This window comes from Haliaeetus leucocephalus, unplaced genomic scaffold, assembly GCF_000737465.1.
Source record: "Haliaeetus leucocephalus isolate CR32 unplaced genomic scaffold, Haliaeetus_leucocephalus-4.0 Scaffold170, whole genome shotgun sequence".
Lineage (NCBI taxonomy): Eukaryota > Metazoa > Chordata > Aves > Accipitriformes > Accipitridae > Haliaeetus > Haliaeetus leucocephalus.
Window position 1 is genome coordinate 1,245,189 of NW_010972606.1, and position 10,423 is coordinate 1,255,611.

Here is a 10,423-nt window from a genome sequence, read left to right on the forward strand (position 1 = left end):
GGCATGCTTCTACTGACTTCTTTACATGCTATTTTCACTTAAAAGTGACCTGCTTTATCAGTTGGCATGTATTCCAGTTTTTATAAAGTTAGACTAATTCACTAGTTTAGTCCTAACAACTCATCTTTGAAGATAGTTACATATTACTTTTTTTATATGTGTCAATCCTGAGTTGTTATCCTAAGAGAATCTGAACCTAGAATCCACTTCCCTGCATCTAAATTTACTTTTTTCTTGTTATTAAGTGTTGGCAAATTTAAAATCATAAATCCAAGAAGATTCTGGGAGAGTAGAACAGAAATACACAAGCTATTATACTCCTGATTTCTGCTCAGCTAAAGACACAGGTTTGGACATACTGGCATGCTACTTGACTTTGCTGAATGCTATCAGGACTGCCATGAAATCTTGTTCCCAGTCAAGTTAGCACCGAGACTCCACTCTCTTAAGAGACCACAGTTTTATACGTTGCTTTAGCATTGGTATACGTTGCTCTTGCTGTAATACAGTAACTAAATCTGTTTGTGTTGGTAACTCATTTTCTAAAATATGAAGGCTAGAAACTGGTCTGCCTAGTTTTGCAGAGCTCTGCTTGACTAAACATCCTTCCCTTCTTATAAAGTTGTAGCAACAGGCTCACCACATATGTTCAAAACAGAAAATTGTATGAATGCCACAAGTCAGGCCCACTTCAAATATCAAAATTTAATTTTTTCAGTGTGTGTATCTAACAGCTACTGTAGCAAATACATATTTAACGAAGCGTTTTTGATGATTTTTTGTTGTTATGAGATACAATATGACACTATGTTAAGAATGTCAACAAATGTTACTAGTTTTTCTCCAGCACTATCTACATTTTGACATATAAAAATATTTTTAATGGGAAAGTTTAGATACCAAAATACTGTTAGGATTTTCTCCTAGGAGTTCGAAGTTTATTTTGGTCCTTTTGATAAAATTAGATGTATTCTGTTGCCTTGAGAACTCTTTTTTTATGCACATCGTTTGTTACTACAGGCTGCTCAAGTGTAGTACTTTAATACTACATGAGAGCGCCCTAAGTGAGTATCAGTCGGCTGTTTTAGAGGGCGTAGTAGTCGTCTTGAGTTGAGCACGCCTACAGAAATAGCCTCAGCCTTGGTCTGCACCCTAAGAAGCAGCTAGTCCACAGTTAAGTTTTGAGAGAATCAATATGAGAAATAAGGGATGAATGGGGGAAACTGCTGAAGGCTGAAGAGGCCTTTCAAGCACATGTGCTGACACACCAGGCTCTACTGCACACCATAGAATTCTCCAGTAAGAATAAAGGGAGAAAAATCATGTTATATGAGCCTTTACCTGGGTCACTGTTTCCCTACCTGTATTGCACTACATTGAAAGATAACATTTTCTTATGGCATACAAGAAGTGCACAAAAGCTATCACGATATATAAAGTATTCCTGTATTCCTCTGGAAACAACATCTGGATTACGTGGTTACTTCTATAGAATATTGATATGATTAATATATTCCCATTTAAAATTTTTTTGCAGAGGCTCTAATAATTAGGATGGTTAAAATAGAAATCAGAATCCCGCTAGAAGCTGCTGTAGTGCTAAGCAGACTCAGTGGTGTAGAACAGCTCTGGGCAGATCTGAAGCAGTTCTCCTTTTGGCTTACTGCATTTCTGGCCAGAGTATATCTGTGAAAGGCTAAAAGGCATAAGGATGGCCTGCAGTCGTAACTGTGATTCAAAAGCATGGTATTTGCTTAAATAGGTAGTTTGGATATCACTTTACCTACTGAGTAGTCAAGATGCTCTTGCTTTTATAGTCGTGCCCGCCATTAGGGACAGTAAGATGGCGATAAATGCCTCCAAATGGTACGCCTGAAAAGACCACTCACGTGCCTGTGGGCTCTTCAATTTTATGTGAAGAGCGCTGAGGTTGCAAATACCACCTGAAGCACAGAGTTTCTTCAGCTGTGTTGTTACTTTACTGCTTACAGTCCTTTCTAGGGGCTGAAGGAGGCCTGGGGAGGAGAGGAGGGCTTTTGGGGACAAGGGCTGTACAGTCTTGCTGTGCTGGGAGCTCCTCCGAGCCAGTGGAAGGCAGCAATAATGGGTCGGACGTAGGGCTAATATTTGTATCGCCAGTTGTAAGACAGTGAGTGATTTCTTGGAGCTGTTCCACCTGCATAAAAACATTGAAAATGCTCTTTATATTTGGGAGATTGGGTAGTGTTAGGTACTGCTCTTGAGGAAGCTGCTAGGGAGCTTTGGGGCAGGATGGAAGAGGTAATTAGGAGGTTGTTAGAATGTAGGGGGTGGGTTTGCTGTCACGTTGTTAAGAGCATAACTGCATTTGATTTAAAAATACAAGCTTTAAAAAAAAAATATGACACTGACCTCTGTAATATGGAAATACACTTCAACGCAAGTACATTTGTTGTTGCTCTGTGCCTTTTTTTAGTACAGGTCTGCACTTGCTGCCAATGCAAATCTCTGCAGAGATACAGCAGCTAATGTTTGATACTTACTACCTTTCCAAAACACCAGGTTTTGTTGAGCATCTCTGTAGAAATTGCTGTCCCTGTCAAGTCCTTTGAGGGAAGCATACAGAATCTTCTTCTCCCGTATGTACTAAAACATACAGGCCCACAGAAAAGTGAGTGAGGGTCAGGTTGGCTCCCCCTTCTCGGGTGCATGAGCAGTTACTCAAATGAAAAAATAAAATTTTACTGTGATGTTACCAGGGGAAAAAAACCTTATTCCTTTGTGGGAATATTAAGGAGTTGGTCAGATGTCTAAAGAGATTATCAGGGAGATTATCTTGAACTTTGTACAGGATAACGTAAGAAAACCATCCTAAATTTACAGAATTTGAGGATTGAGGATTGTAGGTTTGTTCCAACGTTCTTGTCTTTAAAAGGGCTGGAGCCTGGCAGCCACAGCCGTGTATTGAATGTACATTTTATGACAGCAGTGCTAAATCGCTGTTAGCAACTGCAGCGCTCTTGGACGATTTTAACTTAATTGGGATGAGACTTTATGCTGGACGTATTCTAAGCAAGTCGGAGCATTTGGCTTTCTTCTGTCATCTAGCAAAAGATGCAACCCATCTGCAGCTGGTAGAGCTATTGTCTGCATGGAATAAATGGTCTTTTTAAAAGTTTTTCAGTTAGATAGAATACATAATAGAAATTATTCTGAAGCAAATAAGTAGCGTCAGTTAAGTGGTACATTTCTACCTCAGTATTAAATAAGTAATGCTATTTAAAAAAAAAAACCAAACAAAACCACCCCACCCCCCCAAACACATTTTCACTCACTTGGTAGACCAGGAAGAAATATTAACTCTAACTGTCTTGTGTCTATAAGATATCTATCATCTTAGAAAAATCAGTAAAGGTAGTATTATAATAGAGCAAGACCGTTATGTAATGATTTTCTAGTTTAAATAGCAGGTTATTTTGCTTTGTTCCAATACATGAAGAACTATGAGAGACCATATATTCAGTGTCAGCATTATTTTGTGATACACCCACTTACAGTAATCTCATGTAGTCTAAAATTTTGAATACAGTATAAAATGTTGTAAGGCTATGGTAGAGGAAACAGAAAACCTCTATAAAAAAGAAGGTGAGCGATGTTAAAATGAATAAATGTGAATTCAGACTTTTAAATGTTCAGCTAAATATTAAAGCTAACAGTTCAGGGCTGAAATTAAAAACAGATTTAGAACTAGGTTTAGTCTTTCCAGTGTAATTCTGTATTTGTGAAAAGATATGTTTATGCTCCAACAGATTTCTTAATGAATATACACGCACAGGAATCTCATCCCTGATGAGAAGTAGGGTACCAGAGAGAATTTTCTGGGACATAGGGTGCTGGTATCTTATTCAGTATGGAAGGTTTAAATGAATAACGCAGCTGGCCTTCTTCATCCTTCTCTTTAGAGACAATACACACTTCAAGTGGAACTCAGGCGGCAGCAGCAGCTGTGTCACTTTTAATGGCCATCAGCCAGTTGAGTTACTAAAGACTAACACACACTTGATGAAAAGTACTGATACAAGCTCTTCATTTCCTATTTAGAAGAGCACTGTTTCTTTGAAACACTGTGATGTGACTCAGAATGATTCCAGGTTTTGTTTTGGGTTTCTTGTGGTTTAACCCCAGCCAGCAACTAAGCACCACGCAGCCGCTCACTCACTCCCCCCCACCCAGTGGGATGGGGGAGAAAATCGGGAAAAGAAATAAAACTCGTGGGTTGAGATAAGAACGGTTTAATAGAACAGAAAAGAAGAAACTAATAATGATAATGATAACACTAATAAAATGACAACAGTAGTAATAAAAAGATTGGAATGTACAAATGATGCGCAGGGCAATTGCTCACCACCCGCCGACCTACACCCAGCCAGTCCCCGAGCCATGATTCCCCACCCCCCACTTCCCAGTTCCTATACTAGATGGGACGTCACATGGTATGGAATACACTGTTGGCCAGTTTGGGTCAGGTGCCCTGGCTGGGCATGAGAAGCTGAAAAATCCTTGACTATAGTCTAAACACTACTGAGCAACAACTGAAAACATCAGTGTTATCAACATTCTTCACATACTGAACTCAAAACATAGCACTGTACCAGCTACTAGGAAGACAGTTAACTACATCCCAGCTGAAACAAGGACAGGGTTTCACAAAGTGTAATTTTACTTTTCTTTTGCCATAGGCTCTTTCTTCTTGTCTCAAACAACCCATCCTCCTTTTACTTTGCAATAGGCTGACATACTTTCTCTATTTGTGCTACAAATTTAAGTGTTTCTTTATAAATACATAGGACATCAAAGTCAGAGGTGAATGGATCTCTCTGGTTTTATTTCAATTATTGAAAGATACTTGCTTATAAGTGGTTATGTTTTGAGTGCTGTACTAGAATCAGTGAAGTTTCATATGCTGTTTGGACTGTGTGTATAGCTTGTGAACCCATTTGTGTGGCTTCTTGCTTGAAGTTTGTACTCAAAAGACTTTCTGATTACAATTTCATAAAAACATTCAGGTATGGGAACCAATTGATTATTTTTTTTTTCCCCCAGAGGCTGCATAAAATGCTTTTTTCACACTGCCTTAAAGCTAAGTGTAACCTAAGATTTTGGTATGAATTTTATGAAATGAAACATCCACTCTGCTAGTCCTGCTGCAGATCAACATTTATGTGTGCTTTAGTGTTACTGGTGCTTTTAATATGGATTCAGGTTATTTTTGATGCATTGAAAATGAAGCTTGAATTTGTAAATTGTCTCATTTGGCCTGTACCAGGAGAATGCAGTTGACTTCCTTGCTAATTATTCAATCTTGCAAAAATGTGTAATAACCTTAAATGAAATAGGCAATTTGTACATAGAAAGACATTCATTGCTTATCTCCAGCATAATTAAAGCTACTCCATTTTTTAAGTTACCTTTTTTTTTCCCCTCCTATTTTCCTCAAGTATTGATTATAATGTTAAGTTACAACGTAGAAAGAACTGCAGGGAGTGTTGTTCTCACAATGCGTGCCTGGTCTTTGTCTTGGTGCATTTGCTGCGTGGGAGTTAATTTTACCGCCAGTGCTTGTATTGTGCACACAAGTCTCATAGGTCCTGTAAGTTACACTCTATGAAGATTTTGTGAGTGTTCCTCCAAAAAGCTGGAGGAGCTGTATTTGAATTAGGTTATTTAAGAAATTACGCAACTTTTCAGCACTCACAGTGCTGACACTACTGCTGTTAAATGCAGCAACAACACACTTGACTGGCAAACCTGGTACTGAAGGAGTGTGGCAGCTCTGTTTTTTGGCTATGTAGACAGAACTGTGTGAAAGATGCATGTATTCATACCGTATGTGAATCTGGATGGTAAACTGGGTATCTCATTAGCAACTCCAAGGGTTGAAATATTCACCAGAAAAATGTGTAATAGTTGAAGTGCAGGTATTTGAACAAAGTAGAATAGCTGAAGTTTTTGGTATGCTAAATCCACTTTTTCCACTAGCAAGAGCACCGGGAGGAACTCTCTCCTGCACAGGAAATCATCATAAAACATTCATTAGGTATAGCCTGAAACCTCAAAATCATTTAAGTGAGATGCAGATTTGTAACTGATATTGATCCCAGCCTCAGTAACTTCTCACTTACAGTCTAAAAGCCTTTGCTATGGGCCACACACTGTTGTTTCAGGAAACAGAATCTATTTGTTCTTCCAAAGAAGCACTACCCATAAAAAATAATCATCATCATTGCCTTGATGGGCAAACACAAGACAGGCTTATCTTGCTGTGAGGTTTAAAGATCAAGTATTTACAAAGAAGAGATTATTTGACTAAAGCTGGGGCAGTGGGCTGTCTAAGAACAAACTGCTCCATTTTAAGTTTTATGTTTACTACACATTCCAAAATCATCATAGCATAAGGTTCACAGCTTTTTAAAGGCAGTGTTATCTATGAGCTAAGGCAAACATTTCTGTAACAAAGCAAGACATGAGCATCCTAGTGCAGCACAAACCTTTAATGAAAATCAGAGCTGGTTAGAGAAGAGGTGAGCATGTGAGAGGATTGTCACAGTGCGTGGTACGTGGGAATGTGGAGCTGGGACGATGCAGAACAAGACTGTGTGGTCACTGCAACTGCTTCAGCTATGCATTAAACATTTAGTTCAGACAGACCCTTATAAAATCCCTTCTGTAGGCTCCATGCAACATAGATCACAGGATGCTTCCTTGTATTCTGCAATAAAACTAGGTCAGAATTGAAAGCTATTGGCAGGTTTGGGACTTGCCAAGGAAACGGGAAGAGAAGTTCAGGTAATAACCCCTGTCTTAAGCAGGATTTACACTTACTGAAATTGATTTCTGAAATCAGGAGAAAGAAACTTTGGGAAGGAATGAGAAAATAGATTTTGTGTAAGTTTCAGGTTACCTTATTGATGAGTGCTTAAAGCAAGAAATTATGCTTTAAAAAACAAATTAGACTGCAAATATAAGGCATATTTATCTGGACACCAATTTAACACGAGCCCTTAAAGATCTCTGGCATCATCTTCTTGTTTGTGCAGCTCCTAAACTTGACAGAGTGGTTCTTTTCATTCCAGGCAGTGCCTCTTAAAGGGCTGCAAATGGGTCGTCATAATTATTAAACTGTTTTGCACCCCTCCAAGACAGTACATGGGCTGAATGAGTGGATTGGTCAGCAAAGGTCATTTCCTCAGGTGCCTGCAGCCTTTGTTGTAGACAGTACCCCAGCAAGAAGAGGTGGGCACCATGGTCTGGTCTGGTCTGGTCTGGGGGTTACACCTACTGGAAGCTGGAAAATGCAGAATGCACTGTTGATGCAATGGTGCCAGGGTATGCCTTGTTTGCATCTTCTTCCTAGTAATTCTCACTGCTCTTTATGCAAACAAAATAGCGACGTTTTATAATTGTTTCCATGATGGATTCTGTGATCAATTAGAGTGAATCCATATGTTGCACTCAGGTTTGGGCCAGATATGAGGGACTGCCCTAATTTACACCGGGGCTTGCTGTGTTCCCTGAAGTTCTCAAGCATAGTGTGGTTACAATTTTATTTTTGCCTTGCTTGTTTTTAAGAAAAGTCATACTTTCTTCAGAGAGGTTTTATCCAGGATTTCCCGAGATATTTGTTTGTCACCAATCCATTCTTAAGGTCAGCATTCCTGGGGCTCCTGAATGGGCAGGATCACCACTCAGCAGTCTGGCTGGTGGAGCAGCCCACAAGAAACATGGCTTGCAGGAACAGCTAATGCTGCTTGCACAGCCAGTGAGAGTGGTCATAATGTTAAAATCCACAGTATGTATTATTTTGTGAGATATTCAGACTATGCGGTAGCACATAATGTAATGGTAGTATGGGGCTGGAGGAAATTACAGATGTGGAAATACTGCTCATTAACCTGATCAGAAACCCCTGGTCCAAGCTCCCTGCAATGCAAGACTTCTGAGATGTAGAAACAGCACTCCTCGTTCTCGGTTGCTTTTGCCAGCGATGCACAGTGGTGCTGTGGGTGACTTTGGACCTTGCTGTACTGGAGCAGTAGGTGGTTTGAGCAAAGGAATGCTATAAACTTGAAATCTAATCCATTAAAGGCGAATATTAGAAGTAGCTGCAGGTCCTTCTCCCAACATGTCACTGCCCCTCAGTTCTATGCTTTGAAACAGTATTTGTCTATTTTCCACTGTCCTGCTGATTTGCAAAACACAACAGAAATAGAGCCTGTAAGGCAAACCTATGGTTCAAATGCAGAAAGAGAACCCATTAGAGAAACAGCTGAGCAAACATTGATGTTTTGAATCCTTCATTAGCTGTTGTGTTAAATATTACGTTCAACCAAAATATTTTTATACAAAAATTTACAGATTTTATAAAAAAAATACAGATTTTAAAATGTGATGTAGGTAAATTAACAGTATCTCTATATTTAGAAACTGCTCCGTGTTCTGCTAACAGCAGTTGTGACAGAAACGCAAAATGCTCAGTTTCTTACAAACACCTTCAGGCAAAATCAAACTGCATCCTGCACTGTGTTCCTCTTTGGACAAAAAGCCACATTCTAGTTTAAACACCCTCCTGTTTTGGATTTGTATTCTAAAGGATCCTCCATCGCTGCCATCTCATTTAATGAAAAAGCATTTTCACGAAATGCCGAGTGTTGTGTAGCTTTGCTTTTCTGGCAGTTTAGGGCAGCCCTGCCCTGTTTGGACTAGTATCATATTCTGAACAGGCATGGTGGGATAGTTAGTTGCTGGGTGCAGCGGGTCCCTTTGGCCTGTGACCACAAGGTGAGTTACAGGCTCTTGATTAAAGTTCCCTGCTGTGTCTCAGCTGGTGGACTGCACTGCCCACTCCTGAAACACCTAGTTCTTAAAAAGCACCTGAACTTCCTTTATCCACTGTTCTGCCACTGACAGCAGCAGCATCCCTCCTGGTCTTTGGTAATGTCTTTATAGTTGCAAAGCTGGATTACAATGTGTCAGTCCAGTCTGGCCCCTTCCTCTGAAAACATTATCTCAAAAAAAAAAAAAAAAAAATTAAAAAAAAGGCAGTGTTCACTCTTGAATGCATTTAGAGTTGGATCCCCAAAGAACTAATGTCTACTTGAAATAAGTCATCACTCCATCATGTATCAGGCTGCAAATTCATGATAACCTCCAGTTCACAGACGTCTGTGCTGCCATTCGAAAGGGTCTTCCCAGCCCCAGTCATGTGTTACCTCCGCTTCCCTTCTGCTGGCACTTGCCCTTGGGTGACTTTATGCTCAGTCACACTGGGAAGCTGGGCAGGGTGATTTTGGTTTTGGTTTGTTGGCTGGGTTTTTTTTTTGATTAGTTGCCTAAGTGCCTGTAGAAAAGCAACAAGCAGCTGGAGGAGAGGGACAAGAGTAGGTCTTCATGACAGAGTGGATTAGCTTGGGTTAAATGTCTTGTGAAACTACACACTGGGAAGAGTATCTCTGCTCTCTTATGCTCTGGATGTGTTGTGTCAGGTCAAGCATGAAAATCTGTCCTGTAAACTGGGTGTGTGGATCCTGTGCCAAGTCACGTTGATTTGAATGCGGTTCTTTGTTGGGACAAGGGCTGCTGACAGGGGGGAACCGCTTGCGGGAGCACAGCCAAAGGCATGTGCATAACTTTAGGTACCCAGTAGTCTCATTAAAGTCAATGGGACCACTTCGGTGGCTTAAAGTTAAGTATGTGCATAAGACTTTGCAGGATCAGAGCCTAACGCTATAAACTCTTCAGGGTCTGTTTTTAGTGCGTATTCCACAAAGCCCTTATCACGCTCCCAGGTGCTGTAAAATGATAAGCAATAAGAATTCTCTTTGTGGGATCAAAACCGACTTTCCGTTTTTGGCTGTTTTTGTGAGCGTACGCTGTGCTGACGGCGGCGGCAGCGCTCGGGGACCTGGGAGGTGGTGGCTTCCCTCCCGGAGGTGCCTGCGGGCCTCAGCACACCCGAGTGCGGCAAACATGGAGCCCACGGCCCCCTTCTCCTCAACTTTACCCCAAGGGAGATGCCAAACCTAACAGGCAACGCGCCGTGAGGAGAAGGCAGGCTAGCCGGGCAGAAGAGTCCCTTGGCTGCAAAATTAGGAGGCAAGCCTGGATGCCGCCAGCACGAAGCGGCTAAGCGGAGCCCTGACAAACGGCACAGGCTCAGAGTTTGCCCTCAGTTCTGTGGCGCGGTCTGGTCTGGCTGCGAGGGGACCCGGGGCTTTGCTTTTCTTGCCAGGCTTTTTACCCGCTTTCTCCCCACCCTGGTGGGTCTGTCACCGCACACGCACAGCCGCGGCCCCGGCCCCTTGTCCCGGCCGCCGCACAGCCGCGAAGGGAACCGCCCGGCCCCCTCCGGCTGAAGAAGCTTCGCCGCTCGCTGCCGCCCGCCGCC